We start from the raw sequence: 18,200 nt of genomic DNA, 5'->3' as shown, positions 1-18,200 counted from the left end.
GGCCTTACTTGCCCTCATGGGTGCACCATTGATGCCTGCCTGGCTGACTGGACCCTTCTAGACTAAGGTGCTGCACATCTTGCAGAGCCAAGCCTGAGTCCTGCTGCAGTGCCTAGGGCCCCAGCACAGATCTGCTGGAGGACTTGCAGAGAGCCGCAGTGTACGTACTAGACTCCATCAGATGCCCTCCACTTGATACTCTCAGTGCTTTGGGTTTGAAGTTTAGAGTGTGCGACATGAAATGAACCTGCTCACATGGAGAGGTGGTTCTTCAATCTAGTGACACTGAAGAAGTGCACTGATGATCACCCTACCCAGGCAAGAATGGTTGTGAAATGCTCTCTGGGTTTCAATTAGCACTTCTGCATCCCAGTGAAATTCTCTTCAGGGAGCATCCTGGTGGAGTCAAAATGATTTCTACAGTTCACTTATTTACGCATACGTTATGATTTTCCTTGCAGAAATGCCCACTGCCATTCATATACTCATAAATGCATGGCCAAGAGCACCCTGGAACTGAGGAATATGTTTACCCCTTGAAGATCATGACGTCATCACACAGTGGTTCCTAGAAGGGGCCATTCAAGTGTCCTTGGTGGTGATGGCCACAGGGCAGGGTATTGCTGTGTTTGTTACATGGGGGGAATCAAGGTGTAATTTTTCAATGGGTGTGGGGTTTTAGTTCTGTGAGTTGAGTAAGTTCTAGATATCCAATGTGCAGCATGGTGACTCTGGGCAACATGTATGCTTCATGTTCTTGAAATATGCAGAGGGAAGATCTTAAGTTTCTTAATTCTAGGTCTAGGGAAAAAATCATAAATGCATGAGGTGACAGACATAAATACATTGCTGGTAATCATTTCACAATGTATCAAGTAATACACCTTAAACATATGCTATGGTTCATCATTTATACCTAAAGACCAAGTTGGGAAGCACGTGTTTGTGTGCATGGGGGAGGGAGGCAAGTATAGTACATATGCTTACAGAAGGCCTAGTGGTCATCTAAGTTTTATTTTTGACAGAAAATCCTACTTCCTGAATTTGATATACACAGGGTCCATAGATGGTATGTAAGAATGAAGTGGGTTACAAATTCTGCTAGGGTGAGCTAAGAGCCTGAGTTTCTCAACTTGGAAAGTATCTTTTTGGCTAAGGGGGAGCGTCCCCAAGCAGAAGCATGAGTCTATCAGTGAGTCTATCAGAAAGACTCCAAACTTAGCAGGTACTGGGATATCTAGTGCTGGTTGACAGACCCAATTACCTAAGAAAGGGGCATCCGCATACCCCCTCTGCTCAGCTCTGCAGTCTGAACAGAGACAGAACCCTGGAGCCCTTCCCATCTAGAGTATTTCAGCAGAACAGCTCGGGATGGGCATTTTTCCATACCTGCATTTCTGGACACAGATGTTCAGGTCAGAAACACCTGTAGGGAACCTTTCGTTTTCCCAATATACCCAAGATGCCCAGCCCATGTTACAGGAAAAAATAAATAATTCGTACATGAATTAACTCATTCTCTTGAAATATCAATTCCTATTGAGGCACATTTGTCTGGAATACTCTGAAAAGAGGACTAAATGTGCAGACCCAGGTTTGGGTGCTTCTGTGCATTCCTCTGTGTCAGGAAAGAGAAATGGATATCCAAGAACAAAAATATTTCAGCCCTAACTTTTGTGGCTTCAAGCTGTATTCAATGGTTAATTTGTGTTTTTTTCTTCACATGAACACATGAGGAAATTAAAGACATGTTTAGTTAGAGTCTTGGTGTTTCAGTTTTCCAGGAGATGAAACAGAACTTTCATTTTTGCTTTCTTCCTCTTCTATGGAAAGAGAGTGAGGGCTCAGAGGAATGACATCAACACAGGATCCAATCAGTGATGGGAGGGGCGTCATTGTTCAATGACTGCTGAGCAGTTTCAGACAGTGAGATCTGAAAAAGTGTAGGGTTCCCCTCCCCATCACAGGTGAGTGAGACCCCTATTCCTACAGAAATATCCTGATCTGTCTTTCAGGCTGTCTCCCGAAGTCCTGGGGGCTTGATTGCAATACTCCAGGCAAACTCAATTTGAAAGGGTTTAACTGAGTATTTTTTCACTATGTTCAGGTGTGTAATTTTGAATTTGTCTAATAAACATTATGCTTTGAGAGCTGGATGTGTCTTTGATTTGAAATGATCAGTGTGGCTGGAAAGATATGCAAATTATTCCCTAGGAAATGAAACATATCTAAATAAAATATCTAATCCTGCCCAGACAAGCCTGGCCTCTGATGGGTTTTCATTCAATCTTCAAATTCTAATCACCTGTGAGTCTTGCAAAGCCATGAGTAACTAGTTCTGAGACTTTAAAAAAGTGGATCGAATTTTGTGTAAGTTGTGGTTCTAAAGATAAAGTAACATTACTAAAATATATATTCCTCTGGGCATGGTGACTAAAAAGGGAGAAAAAGCAACCTGTTTTTGAATTGCTGACTGATTAGAATAGATTTTGAATTTGGTTTCCAAACTTTCAATAGGATCTTCCCAATCACAGAAAAAAGACCTTTTACAGCCATCATTGTGCTCTTCAGTATGCTTTATAGAGGAACTGATTTGGATTAATTAACTTCCTCCACCTCCAAAGAAGGTGGTTTTACGGGAGGCAAGAGGTGATCCTTTTAAAAAATAGCTTCATGGGTTTCAACAAGAATAATAGGTTCTAATGGGTACTTTTAAAAATTTTTGTTCAAAATTTAATTTTGGTCATATACAGACATAACACATAATCCAGAATAAGGAATCCATCTGAATCAATAAAGTACACCCCCTCAGGATAAATTGCTCTGCTTTGCATGATGTGCTTTATGTGTCTTCAGAAACACAAGCAACTCCTTTATTCAAGTAATGATTGTGTCACAAAAAGAATGAGACGGAATGTATAAGAGGGAAGAAGAGACCTTGTATGCAAAAACTCCTCTGGGAGGATCTTACTCTACATCTGACTCACTTCAGAATCAGGCAGAGGTATGACAAGACTCTCAGGGTGGTGATCTTAATCATGTGTTTTAAAAAATATTTTGATTTTTGGGCTTTCTGTAGGAGGAGAATTATGTAAGAGTGAGGTTCCAGGAACTGAACTCTCTTAAAGTGATGAGGACAGCAAATGGTGTCTGGGGTCACCTCCCTGCTAGGGACATCATGTACCCATAGGGACACTGGGTCCCTTGCTGAGAAGGACAGCATTCTCAATAGCAGGGTGGAGTAATGGTGGCCTTTTTTCGCTCAGTCAGATCCCAGCTTGGGTGACTATGGAATGTGGCAACTTGAATTTTCCCCACAGTCTCATTCCAGCTGGCAGCTGCTGCTCTGGGTCTGTGTCCCAGTCAGGTTGGACCCACTGGGTGGTTAAGGAGTCCCTGAGCATAAGCCAGCATTATCCTAGAGAAAATTACAAGTCACATGACTCATTTGTACCTGCATATTTTTTACTAACCACAAAAATCAATTAAAATATGCATGGCAAATTGATTATAATACCCAGAGAATGATTTATTATGTACATCAATTTTCAGGTTATTAAAGTTTTTCTGTCTTCTGTATCCAATATGTATTTGAAACCCAAATAACATCTTCCTTCAGATAGGCCTCACTTCAGATCTGTATGATGTTCGAGCCTGTGGGCTGCTATTATTGTGGAGAGCTTGTTTCTGTTTTTTTTTTTGTTTTTTTTTCCATCAGATCCACTTCAAGCTAAATGAGGAATGGCAGCTTTACTGACATTTCAAATACAGAATATCTGGGCCCCCGACAGCTCATGAAGTAGACCTCCTTCTCTGCATGTAATATATTCAAAGGCCCCCAGTGGACACTTGAAATAATGAAGAGTACTGAGCCCTGGATACATGGCTTTATCCTATACAATGCATAGTTAAAGAGCTCACTTTAGAGCAGGCACTAGAAGAGGTTAACAATAATAGTGAAATGGAAGTTATAATACACTCTAATAAAATTCATGCAAATGTAGTCTTTGTCTCTGCGAGTAAGACAAGTAACACTTTTTGAGCCTTGCTGATCACAGGTAACTGAAGCCAAGGAAAGCAAAAGATGTGGGGGAAATGGAACTTCTGCACTTTTCTCTTTCCTGGTATTTGGTGTGGCACAGGGAACATATGCAATATTCCTGTGCATGTAAAGATGAAATAGGCCAGTTCACACATCCCATGAAATCTTATTAATGAACAATTTATCCAGCAGATGTGCCCTGGAGGCACCCTTGCTACAGAGCAACTGGGCACCAAAGCTAGGGGTTTCTCCCTGTTTTGACCCCAGGGATGGGGTAAAAGTAGGAGCAATCATGTCTGATAGCAGGATTATTCACAGAGTTGACTCCCCTGGACACCCCGGGGGGTTCTGAGGATCAGAGACCTCAATGAGTTCAGGATAAAGATTCCCCTACAGCAGTGTATGGTGCCCAGAGCCCCCCCCTTTTGTCTGTTGTGATGCTCAGGGATCCAAAGGTGAAGCTAGATCAGGGTCCGCCTCTCTCCACATGAAGCCCATGCAGCCTGATGAAACTGGAAACTCAGGGGTGCTACAGAACCTCAGGAAGACTGGGCTAATGTGTCTAAATATTGAGCATAACATGTAGTGTATGTGGAAGAAATCGAGCTGGTTTGGCAGCAAAGGGCTGCTCAGTGCTGGCTTTGGGTGTCCCAAGTAAAATATGATGCTAGGCAACAGGAAGAATACTGCACACTTTCAATATGGTTTAGAGAGAAGGATATGTATATGCTTTGGTTAGGATGAAAGGGAATTCTTCCCAAACAAAATGAACTTATTTTACCTAAGTAATATCACACACAGTCAGGTACCATTACTGGCTCAAGAATCCTGTGGGACAGTTTCAGGGACCATTGTAACGGTTTTCTAAATTGATAGTATGGTGGGAACTATGGAGGAAAAATTGACTAGAGCTATTTGGGGGCAATTGATGGTTGTTTCAACTCTGGATGGCTACAGTCATGTCAAGTAGAATCCATAGAGATATTATGTAGAATGACGGCCTAAATAACCAAAAGGAAAGCAGTCTCAGAATGACTTTTTGAAGTGGTGAGAAAATTGTGTGGTGGGTGTGGGAAAAGAAGCAGCGCAGAGTCTGGAGGAGCACTAAGCTCAGACCAAGAGGGGACAGTGGGGGTAGGGTCTCTTTACCCTGGAGGCCTTCTTTTGACCAACCTTCTTGGCCCCAAGTCCCTTCTCCGTCATGTGTGCCGGCCACACGTCACAAGGGTTAAACAGAGTTTAGCTTTTGGTCTCCAGGGGAGCTGGTGATTGCCAAGCTCCTCTGCACTTCTGACTACTGTTGGATCAGAAGAGCAACAGGTTCCCTCAATGGGCAGTCTATTGAGCAAGCACAGTCGCGGGCCACGCTGCTGGGCCCTCTTAGACCATCAGACACCCATCCATCTGGCCTGCAATGCTCCCACTCCTCCCAGGAATCACCCTGCTGTACCAGCCTCTTCCATCAGCCCTGCCTGCAGGCATGTCCACCAAGATCCCTGACCTCGGGTGCCTTATGTAGCTGGCTGCGACAGAGACCCTCTCCTGCAGGTGGTGCACTCCTCTCTGGGGATCCTGCTGCTGCTGACCTGGAGGTCCTTCCACATAAAGCCAGACCTATCATTTAGGAACTCGTGGATGTTTGAACCCTGGACAACTGTAAGGATCCCTCCTCCTCAGTGCAGGCCACTCCTCAGTGCAGGCCACTTTATCAGCAGGTCCACTAGGCTGAGGGGCCCATGATACCGGCTCACTTCCCTGTTGGTGATTCAGAAGAAGCAGAGCTCAGGGCCCATGAACAGCGTGAAGAAGGCAAGGTTCACCAGGAGGAGGAGGAGGAGGAGGAGGAACTGGAAGAAGAGGAGAAAGAGGTGGAAGAAGAGGTGGAGGAGAAGGAGGAAAGGAGGAGGAGAAGATGGAGGAAAAGGAGGAGCAGGGCAGTCCCCAATGGCAAAAGAGGCAGGAGGATCTGCAGAGGGGTGCCCTGAGCAAAGGGAAAGCAACACCAACATGTCCTCTGGAGACTCAGGGAGACCTCAGTGCACTGGAGCCCAGTTCTTGGCCCCTAGAAGGAAACAGCATTCCAGAGAGGGCCCAGGTGTCTCCCAAGAACTTGTCATGTGGGAGCCCTGCCACCTGCAGAACCACTGCCCTGCTCAAGGAGTGCTCACCCTGCTTAATGCTGAGGGCTGCTCAATGCAGGACAAGTGGGCCAAGGAGAGCCTAGATGAACTTGATTGTCCCATCTCTCCAGGCTCCTAGGCATCCATCAAGGGAGTGCAGGGCCAAAAGCCTTCCTGTCTTCCATCACAGAGCTGTCATCCACAAAGTGCTGCTACCTGGAGGCCCAAGAAAAGAAAACAGCCCATGCCAGTGGCCCTGACATTGTTGAAGTCCTGGCATCAAGATGAGCTGTCCCCACCTGCTAAGCGGCCACTTTTGTGTCCAGAGGAAGACTCAGGCACCCTGATGAGGGAGGTTCAGAGTGCGAAGAGGAAGAACTTGGAGGCTGATGCAGAGGTCTTACAGGGCAGAAGAGAGGCTCTGGAGGACTGCACCACCACTCAGTCTGTCCATTCTTTCTTCCCACCTGCAGGCCCTGCCTGGAATGCAGGCCCACTTCCCCCACCCACTGTCCCCTCCCCCATCCCAAGTATCCTTGTCAGCAGGCAGTTGGAGTTCCAGCCTACTGGGCCCCTGAACCTATCTATCCCTCGACCTTCCACCTCACCTAATAAAGATGAGGGGGAAATCCCAACTTCCATTCCTCTGCCTCCTCCCACTAACCCTCTTTCTTCCTTCAGGCCCAGTCCCAGTGTGGGTGTTACCCCTAATGTGTTTCACCAAACCACACACCTGGCAAGACCTGTGGCACCTCCCAATTCCCAACTTCCCATACCTCATACCCAGGTCCCTTTCCCCTCCAAGCCTACCTCTTCAAGAAGGGAATTCCCAACTCCCATGTGTATTGATTCTCCTTCTCCTCTTTCTCTTCCTCCTCCTCCTCTTCCCCCTTCATTTTCTTCTCTTTCCCCTTCTCCATTCCCTCCTCCTCCTCCTCTTCCTCCTCCTAATAATCCCTCTCCTTTGGCTGCTCCTCCTGCTGCTCCTCTTCCTCCTTCTCCTCATTCCTTCCAAGACCTGCTCTAGTCACTTCCACTCAGAGCCCCAATACCCAGGGCCAGGACTCTGCTAGGAGTGTCCCCCCAACCACCATAGCAAAGTCATCAGCTCATCTTTCCCAGCATCCCACTGTGCTGCCTGAGGACACGGCCATGGACACTACCCCCCCTTCTATGGCGGTGATTTTTCCATCTTCTCCTGCTTCCAGTGACAGCTCCTGCCCATACCTCAAGTCCATGGCTGTAAGCAGCCAGCTAAGGGACAGTTCCTCCCCAATCCATCTCCCACCCAACTTCAATCTGTACCATTCTGTTGTCCCACAACCCACACCTCAGACTGCATCTGGGAACCCTCATAGGCAGCAAAGAAGAGCCTCTCTTCCCAATGCCCCCATGGTTATTGTGCTGCCAGTCATGGACCATTCACTGGCCTCCATCCTAATCTCACAGTTCCCCTCTTCCTCTTAGTATCCGTTCTTCTTCCTGTAAACGGGATTCTGTTGCAGAAGGTTCTTATTCTCCCTGCATCTTCCCACAATGGTGGGGCACACACTCATCCCAGACAAAACATTCTTGAAGTATCCAGTCCTTGCTGTGCCCTGTTATCCAGATGTTGACGGTGAGGAAGAGAAGGTGATGCTGCTGCACATCCTGAACCTGCAGAGAGTGGGTGCACTGCTCTCCCTCCACCTGGCAGATGACAGAAGAACTTTTGTCTCCTGGCTGCAGGTTGTGCCTGTGGGAGTTCTACCCCCGCCCCCACGCCCTGTCCTCCTGCCTTCTGCCATGTGCAGACACAGCAAGAATGCCCTCAGCAGTCCAATGCTCAGCACCTGGATCTGGGACTCCATAGTCTCCAGGGCTGTGAGAAAGGAATTTCTTTTCCTCTTAGATGGGCAACCCCAGGTAATTTGTTGGAGAGCAGAAAGAGTCTATGCAGGGCTGGAGTTCTGGCTTAGTGGAAGAGTGCTTGCCTACCATGTGTGAGGCCCTAGATTCAATCCTCAGCACCACATAAAAATTAATAAAATAAAGGTATTGTGTCCAACTGCAACTTAAAATAAATATATAAAAAAGAGTCTAGGCAGAAATAAATACTAATTCCAAATAAGATCTCCTGGTCTTTTGCAAAAGAGCTCATAATCAATCAGGGTCCAAGGCTAGTGTTTTTGGTGACAAGGGGAGAATGAGCTCATCTCCTGGCAAAGGTCAACTTTCCACGTAGGGCTAGAAAAGGTGGTTACAAACACAGCACACTCCAAGTCATGGAATCAGATCTCTTGACACAAGGTCATTAAGATATGAAAACTATAAAAGAGACCTGTATTCAGACATAAATTTTTGGATTCAAAACTCCCTCCCCAGGTTTCAAAAGCAGCAGTGTCCTCCAGCTGTTATAGAGACCTGCTTCTATAGTATCCTACTTTCAGTGTGTGACTGTCTAGTGGGTCATCCCATTCACTGCTGAAGACAAAGCTGCTTTCTAGTATTCAACCATACAAAACAGAAACAAACACTGTGTGGCTACAGGGTGTCTTTGCCATTGCTCCTACCTCGGAGTCCATGCTGTGTGGACAGCATCTTCTTGCTCTGACTTCAGTGTTGTCAGGCCCTCCCTGGGTTCTGGGCAATCAGAAGCCTTCCACAGACAGTGCAATCAGAACAAAGCCTCTTCCACTTGTAGTTTCAGGAATCTATGGCTCTAATTTGGAAGCTCTTCAGCGAGATCCACAGGATGTTCTAAAAGAACATAGAGTTAAGTGTCAGTACATGGGTCTGGCTGAAGATTTCTCAGGCAGCTGTGTATGGACACAGGGCTGGAGTGGCTGGAGGTGGTTGAAAAACAGCCAGAGATAGAGTTGCTGCTGGGACCTGATCTATGGTGGACAAAGAAATGTAAAGGCATGGATCAGTAGTGCATGAGAAACAGAGCCTTGGCTTCTCCAGCTAAAGTCTGGCTAATCAACGTGGGATGGTGAATTTACCAATGGGTTAAAACATAAAAATAAATGCACTGTACAATTCAACGGCGGCATCTTACCACTCCTCCTGCCCATTGTGGAGTCCTGTCAACTCCCGCTGTTCTCTTTCAACGTTTTATGATCATTTGGCTTCCTTGTATCTCCATCTGCTTCTATTGTATTAATCGTCTCTCCTATGAGAGTTTTAATATTATTGAAATAGGTGCTGCGTCCTGTGCTCTCTTTGGCTGAATGGCTCACTGTATTGCCTACCGCCCCAAGGCCCCAGACGCAGGTGCAGATCCCGTCCTCAGGGCGCGTACTGTCCACGGTGGTCCTCTGCAGTGCCGGCTCCAGTTGAAGAGCCGTTGAGGCGGCAACCTCCTAGAATGCGGCGCCTCTCGGGACGCGCTCTAGCGGCTGCCTGGGCGGCCCGTGGCGTCCGCGGGCCTCGCCGCGCGCTCAGCCAGTTGCCGGCTGGTGTGCAAAGGCGGACTTGCCGGGTTCGCCCTTTCCGCAACTGGCTGCGGCGCGAAGTTGGTGGCGGCCCTCAGAACTTCGGACGCCTCCTGACCTCTGCGACTGTGGCTTGGCGGAGCAGGATCTAGGACTTCCCAAGGGCGGCGGGCGGGTCGCTTATAAGAGGCGCCGCTGGGACGCGTGACGGGTGAGAATGGCGCGTGCAGAACCGCGTCCTACTGACCGTTGGTCCCCGTGGTGCCAGCTGATGGGGACTGGGTGCCGCCGCCCTCCCAGGCCGGCCTGCCGCCCGGGACGCCTTGGAGCTGGATACTAGAGGCGACGGAGCGCGTGAGTGTGCGCCCGGTTGTCCGCGGGCGCGCAGGGGTGGGGTGGGGGCCAGGGGAGTGGTAGGTGAGCGTGCATGGGCTTCGAGTGGTGCAGAGAGAATACCGTGGGCGGTGTCAGTTGTGCGGGTAGGTTGAAGCACTGGAGGATCAATAAAAACGCCTGGTTTGGCTGCCTTCCAGTTGATTTAGGTCACCTGTTAGGTCTCTGTTTCTTGAAGCTTCCCCTAACAATGCCAGCTCACTCCTAAAGTTCTTTTTTTCCATAGCTTCATTTTGTACTTAGGCTAACACTTCGTCATGTATCGTGCTCTGTTTTATGTTTCTAAATTGGATTATTCACTTTCTACAGAGATTATGAATCTCTTCAATGAGGACTTTAATATTTACTTTTTTCGAAACTCAGTTTTGGCTTTTGATCTACAAGCAACCAAGCACTGAGCATTTAACTCATGCATTTTCTTCATTAATTGAGCTAATAAAATAGTTATGAAACACCTACTTATGCATTCATTGTGCTGGGGATTGTGCTGGACACCTACCATGCACACTAGCCTTGGACCCTGATTGGTTATGAGCTCTTTTGCAAAAGACCAGGAGATCTTATTTGGAATTAGTATTTATTTCTGCCTAGACTCTTTTTTATATATTTATTTTAAGTTGCAGTTGGACACAATATCTTTATTTTATTACATCAAAGAGCCCTTTCAGTTTATTGGACAAGAGAAGAGAATTAATTGCTCATTATCTTTCTCACTTGGAAAAATCTCAGAAAATATTTTCAAATTTCACTTTTTTAAAAATATTTATTCTAATCTAAATTTATTCATGACAGCAGAATGGTCTTCCATTCATTGAACACAAATAGAGCACAATTTTTCACTTCTCTGGTTGTACATGAAGTAGGGTCACACCCTTCCTGCAATCATACATGTACCTAGGGTAATGTATCTGTTTTATTCCACATCTTTCCTATCCCCATGCCCACTTCCCTCTCCTTCCTCTCCTTTGGCCAACCCAAAGTTCCTCCACTTATCCTATGCCACCCCCACCCCCACCCCCACTATGGATTAGCTTGTGCTTATCAGATAAAACATTCTTCGGCCTTTGTATTTTTTGGCATTGCTTTACTTGCTTAGCATGATATCCTCTAACTCCATCCATTTACCTGCAAATGCCATAATTTTATTCTTTTATTGCACACCAAATTCACTATTTTAACTTTAAAGTTTATCTTTCTTTTGATGAACATTTTACTCCCACAAAGAAACCAAGTTTTTGAAAACTCATGAAGCCCATGATACATAAACAACTGTAATGAGAACCACAAAGCTGAGATGTGTGGTTTCTTTGCTGTCTTTATCTAGACACAATTATGACTATCTCCTATCTCACTCCTTCCTGGCCTTATGGTATAAATTCATAACCCTTCAGAAATACAAAGTGTTAAGTCCACAAATAAATGCCAAAGTCCTATTCAAAGGCATTCTGTCTCACCTGCCTTCACCTGTGCTTTGATTTTGAATAGCTTGTGTGCTGTTTTGGAGCCTTCATTTCTTAATAGTTAAAATGGACCTGTAGAGACCTACATTGGGAAGCTAGCATCCAAGTCTTCTGGGGTTACTTGCCAAATGAATAGGCACTGTAGCTCCTCCCAGCCTACCACATTCCTGCAGGTTTCAGAACCAGATTCCCACAGGACATTGATTTGAAAACTTTCACATAGCAATTTAAAAATGATGCTGATGAACACATATTAATGACTGTGAGGACAGAGTAGACAGAAGGCTATTTCATATGGGAAATGTAAGCTGAGGGATTCAACCTCTAAGAAAGAATCCCAAGGGCATGTCAGAAATGAAATAGATTAGAACATAAGTGAAGAATGCCTTTAATGGAGTCACCAATGGGCTGCCCACAGACAGACAAGAAGAGAATAAAGGAGCTTGACAATGTCGATAGAAAATTATTATACTGAAAATTAAACAAAATGAGAATGATAAAGTACATAGCATTTCCAAGTTCTTGGGAAGATTACACAAAATAAATATCTGTAATGGGAAACATAGGAAAAGAGAAAGAGGTCTAAAAATATTTCCAGTAATGAACACTAACAATTTTACAACATAATGATAGACAACAAACTACAGATTGTGAAATCTCAGAGAACATCAAGCAGGATAAATACTAAAAATGAAATGTATGCACAGGTATATCATAATCAAGCTGATGCATGTCAGTGAATGGAGAAGATTTTGAGGACAACAGAAAAACACAAGTTTATAGTGCACATATCATATCCAAACCACAACAAATCATGAACATAAATGCCACTGATGAGTTCAGAATAATTACACCACTAATATTAAGGATTCTCTCTTCATTTTAGGTCTTAAATTTATATACTTCAGTTGCCTAAATATATTCTAAGCTTTCAGATCAAATGCCAAATTCACTATTTAACTTTAAAGTTTATCTGTCTTTTGATTTTATGTGAGATCACCTTACTGTGTTAATGAGGTTATAAAGAGATCATTGGGATGTAATCCCATAGATTTTGTGAATTCCTAATTGATGAAAATATAAAACCTAATATAAATCAAATGGCTCCAACTTGCAATGCTTTGACATAAGATTCCTCAACTTTACTGTAATGCCAAAGCCCTAGCATGCAATGGAAACTTCATCCTTTGAATTATGAATTAATCTTTTCTCATGGTAGCCCTATGTGGTTCCTCACAGTCCTGCAATGCTGGGCAGCATCAGTGAGCCAAGCTTTCAGCCAGCATCTGAATCACAAGGGCAAGAGCTGGTAATCTGTGCTGTGCAGTGCTCCTAATCTTGATGCTGAAAAGTTTTGGTACAGTGAATGCTCTTTCATAATAATAATAATAATAATAATAATAATAATACTAATAATACTATTATTATTATCTGAATTGCTCATGATCTGATCATCCCCTTTGTCCCTTTACTGTTATGGAAACCTACTACTTTTCCCATTCATTTCTAAAAATCAATAAATTTAAGGACTCTCTTGCAAGATTTGGTAAGATAAATAGAGAAGACCCAAAACACCTTAAGAATTAGCATGGGAGCTGGTGATGTAGCTCAAGGCACAATTCTTGCTTAGTGTCTAGGTTGCAATCCCTGGAAACACACACACACACCATACACACACACACACACACACACACACAATGTCGGCAATACACCAAAATTCAGATTGCCAAAGATACTACAGAAAATTTTCAATGTACTTAATGTACACAAATGGTGTGAAGATCATTCTAAAATAAAAGTAATTAAACAATAGAAAAGTAACAACAACCCCTCTTTTGTACATTAAGAGGTGAAAAGTGGCTGGGTAGAGTCAGCAAGACAACTTGTAGGTCTACATGACAGTTGCACAGTGGGAAACATCCAAGAAATTGGAGAGTATGGGACCCTTTCCATCTCATTTTATCAGGTCAGTATTATGCAAATCCAAACACAAACAATGGTATGTACTTCCAAAGAAAGAAGAAAGAGAAAAAAGGAAAAAAGAAAGAAAGAGATAAACAGGGTCAATGCAGATGAACACATTGGGTGACCCCCAGGAGCTGGAAGGGGGCACTGTGAGCATGCTCAGTAGAAGGTGTGAAAAGTAAATGTTTCTTGTGTATGAAAGAGAAAGAGAGGAGGAGAGAGAAAGAGAGATACCCACAGTTATAAATCTAAAAATGCCATCAATGTTAATTTGAACAAGAAATTTATACCCAATTGTGAAATATTTATACACACAGGTACATAATGTAATGTCTATATACAGACACCCTTTTATAATATATACAAAACCAATAAATATTAGTATTTGTGAATATATAAAGCTAAAAGGAAACATCGCATATAAGGAAGAAGTGGGGAGCCTGGATTTAACTTTGGGTGCATAAAAGCCCTCCTCCTATCAATCAAGTGCACTTAGGGCACACTGACAAAGAAGCCATACACTGTGAGGTTCGCTAACACTGAAACGTTTCTGAAAATGGAAATGAAATATTGAGTAAAAATATTACAGAATTTGGAAATTTTGCTTGTTAGTCACATGAGTGCCAGGAATAAATGGAGAAGATCAGATTTGGACTAAGGTTAAAGCCAATGTTGTCTAATGCAAGTGTTCAGTGCAGGGGCCATCAGTATTCCAATGCTCACAAATTCCTTAGGTAAATTGCTAAGGAATTCTAAAAGCTGCACAGAGGTATTCCTGCCTCCTCTGATCCCAGATGCCCTTCTCACACCCAGCCCCTCTAGGCCTCCAAAGGGGAGACCCGAAAGACCCTCAGTCCTAACACTGGACTCTATCACCTGGCAGTGGTGCTGTAGAATCATGGACACTCAGCCATAATCCTACATGTCTGACCCAATTCTCTGAAGGTTCCACCTCCCCTGCCATGACTAGAGACTGCCTCTCCAATGGCCCTGCAACTGCCTGGCCAGACCCCTCAGGTGGAGACTGTCCTCTTGTAGCATCACCTGCATTCAGTGGATTCCTGGCAGGCACCTGAGTGCTGCCACCTCTATCCCTCTGTTGCTGCCAAGTTTCAGGCCCTTGCTCTTGCATTTATCATACACCCTGCTCGTCATAGTGCCAGGCACTGCCAGGCTCTCTCTGGTGTTTTATTCTCTAGACATTAAAGGTATGTACTTATAAAACAATTTATATTCTCCAAATAAAGTTTTCCTATAATAGTATAGAATAATATTTATAGTTAACATAAAATAATCACCACGAGATCTAGACAAAAATTCAAATAAAATTTGACAAATCTAGAAAATCAATTGCTGAGCAAAGCTGAGACAGCCTGGTACGAATGTGGGAGATGTGAGCAGGAAGTGAGCAGGCAGAGAACCACACAGGCTGCAATGTTTGGCCTGTTGAAGGAATCACAGATGGTGTAGGGTGTTCTTAGTACCTGTCATTTTGGTTTTGCAACACATTAAGAAATAGAAGTACTATGCTGGATTGTTCGACATGTGAACTTACTAAATTTCTTATATATTGATAGGATTTTCACATGAGAACAGAATTAAAAACATAAGTAAATATTGTATAATTTCATGAAAGATCAATTTGCAGAAATGAAAAGCATTGTTAGGGGATTTGCACTCTCCCTCAGGCTCCCTGGGCCTCTCTGAGTGCCCAGGAGCAGCCCTCCTTGCTGTCCTTCTCCATTCTCAGCAGATGCCCAGGAGCTAGAAGTTATTGTGGTGGAGCAGCTCCAGAGCATGGATGGCCCTGACTGATGGTGGCTGGTGGCTGTGGAATCACTTTTGAGTCAAGGCTGCAGACACAAGGGCCTGCAGGGCCTTTCTATGGCTGGATCTCTCCCTGTTGCCTTCCCTCTTTCCTTTCTCCTCCTGGTCCTCCTGTTTCCAGAGTGGGTCAGGACACCATAGCTCTCATGCAGGCGATGGTGGCACCCCTGGTCTGCTCCTTGCTGCTGAGCCCCTAAGCCTTGCATCTTTTCAAGGATCCTCATGGACCTTTGGCACTGGGGTCTTTTCCTTGGGAGTGTCTTGTCAAGTTGGGGGGACTTATTGCTCTTTACTGACCTCGACTAGGCCATGGCCACCAGCAAGCTGCTATGGTCCAGTCAGGACACTAAGCTGAGCTCCTTTGTACCCTAGTAGCCACCTTCTCTAGCTAGGGACTGGCAGCTTTCAATGGTACACCTGGCCTCTTCCTATATTCTGCCGCCACAGAAGCTGCAGCAATGCAGATAGCCAATTCCTGGTCTAGGTGCCCAGCACTTCCCGTGTGTTCCATGCTGCCCCGCCTCTGTATCATCAAGGGGCAGGTAGCGGGCCTTTCCACTACACAGGAGCCGCAGGGGTGCTCCCTGGCTGGCCCCAAGCCTCATCCCACAGTCCCCCATAAGGCCGTGAAGACGGGTGGTGTGGCAGGTGGTTGGGTCGCAGAGCCTGGCTTCCCTGGCTCCACTGAGGCCACACACCTAGATGCCTCCTGTAGTGGTTGAGCCCTCCCATGGCCAATGGCACAGCATGGGAGCCTGGGGCTACACCACGGGCAGTGTGAGGGGTGCTGGCCCCCATGGGCAGCCAGAAACACCAGTACAGCTGGATGTCTGCTGCTTGGCCCCTGAATGAATGTACCACCACCACCACCACAGGGGTGCGCTACTGACATCTGCCTTGTCGCCTGCAGCCTTGGAGACTTTGGTGCTGCGCAGCCTGTAGAGCCACGCTGAAGCCCAGCTCCTGTTGCCTGGGAAGCTCAGTGCAGACCTGCTGGAGGACCTGCGACAGAGCCCCTAGTGCTTGAACTGCGGCTCCATCTAGATGTTGCTTTGGCAGTAGGATGACACTGCCCTCTATAGCAAGATGAATGGACTTAGCTGGCCCCTCATCACTCACTGAAGTATGTGCCTTCGTCCCAGAGTCTTAGACTGTCCTGTGCAAACTGGCTCACGAGGACCACCTTATGGTGCAGCCTGAGGGTGAAATTGTGTGCAAAGCTTTTGGAACTCTAGGCATCTGTGAACATGCTGATCAAGTCTGTACAGTGTGAGTAGCCTACAGGTTGGTTTACATTAATATTTTAAAATGGGATGTCATAGAGAAAACAATTTCACCAGAGTTTAAAAAAAATGAAAAAAAATAAGCAATTTTCTTTGTAGTCACTTTTTTGTCCCTGTTATCAAAATATCTGACAAGAACATTTTAGAGAAGGAAAAGTCATTTTCATAGTTACATAGGCTTCAGTCCATGGTCAGTTGGTGCCATTGCTCTGGGCCTGAGCAGAGGTAGAAAAATCATGGCAGAAGTGTGTAGCAGAGGAAAGTTTCCCAGTTCATGGCAGCAGGAAAGCTGAGAGAGAGAACGGGGGAGAGGGCGGGAAAGCTCATGGGAAGAAAATAAAATTTAAGCCATCAGGATTAGTGCCCTGTTAGAACACAGCTCTCATAATCTAATCACTTCACTGTGAGCATTTCTGCATTGTCTCCCATGAGCTTTGGGGGACAACTCATACCCAAAGCGTAATACATTTTAATTGCAGAATAGCAAGAATTTTTTCCCCTATATCTAAGTGGTTTATCATCAGCAAGACAGAGGGTGAAATTCTGTCCATCCTGTGGCCTGAAGAAACTGCTTTCTAATACTCCTATGGAAGCTCCATCAGACTCATCTAGGACACCAAAACTTTGGATAATATTTACAACCAATTAGGCCCCATCTCAAGTTACACTTCCAAGGTAGTAGCATCAGGTACCATGGCTTACTGAATGCCACAGTTGCTTCTGTGCCCACTGAAGTTTTTGAAGCACAGCTGCATTTTCAGTTCGTACTTCTCCAAACATAAGAGTTGCTTGCTGTTCAAAGCCCCACACTGCCTTGTCTTTGGGAAAGTACTGCATCTTCAAACTTCACTCCACTATCAATTAATGCTAGAGCACTGGAGCTCTCCCAAGGTTCAAATGCAAACAGGCAGTAATGAAACAGCCATGTGGTTCATGAAAGTTAATTTTTCCAAGACTTAGCAGGTCAAAAATGATCTGGCTGGAGGGTGGTGCAACATCCTCAACAGTGCAATCAAGCACATGGATGCCTCCTTTCTCCACCAGAGGAGTGTCCTCAGTGGCTTCACATACGCTTACTCTTAGAGTAACACCACAGTTCTTAACTTCCTTTGTAAATTGGGTCAAGCTCACATTGGCTGGATTGTGTGTCATAAGAAATTTTCCTTCTTTCATATGACACTCACAGGAACAAGACAATTTTTTTGGATCCATTATAATTAGGTAAAAAGCATTAAAAGGGCTATGAATGAAATTCTAATAACTGAAGAAATGATGCAGAGTGATCTATGTACTTCAACACTGTCCATTGTATATCCTCAGTGCCTTGTTTATGAAGTGGGTATGATGGGGCATGAAATGAAGCTCCTCTTAAGAAGCAGTAATTCTTCAGTCCAGTGACACTGAGGTGATAGTAAGTGCAATGAGGTTCACCCTGTCCAGGCTAGACATGCTCTGTGGGTTCAGTTCAACCCTTCTGCATCCAGGTGAAATACTTTTATGGGGGCACCCCACTAGAGTAGAGATGAATTTCTACAGTTCATTTATCTGCATAGATGTCATGATTTGCCTGGCAATAATGTTCACTGCCTTTCAGGTGTTCATAAATGTGTGACAAAGCACACCATGGAACTGAGGAATCTGTTTGACCCTTGAAGATTGTGGTATCACCATGCAGTTGTTCCCGAGGAGTACAT

At 45.0% G+C, this 18,200-nt stretch overlaps 2 pseudogenes; one reads left to right on the top strand and one right to left on the bottom strand.

The window, feature by feature from the left end:
• The first annotated feature begins 15,445 nt into the window (after positions 1-15,445).
• Positions 15,446-16,165, top strand: LOC143398218 (transcription factor GATA-6 pseudogene; annotated as a pseudogene).
• Positions 16,166-17,204: 1,039 nt separating this feature from the next.
• LOC143398217 (protein tyrosine phosphatase type IVA 1 pseudogene) lies at positions 17,205-17,718 on the bottom strand (annotated as a pseudogene).
• Positions 17,719-18,200: the final 482 nt, after the last annotated feature.

This window comes from Callospermophilus lateralis, chromosome 4 (genome assembly GCF_048772815.1).
Source record: "Callospermophilus lateralis isolate mCalLat2 chromosome 4, mCalLat2.hap1, whole genome shotgun sequence".
Taxonomy (NCBI): domain Eukaryota; kingdom Metazoa; phylum Chordata; class Mammalia; order Rodentia; family Sciuridae; genus Callospermophilus; species Callospermophilus lateralis.
This window is presented reverse-complemented; position numbering and strand designations above follow the sequence as displayed.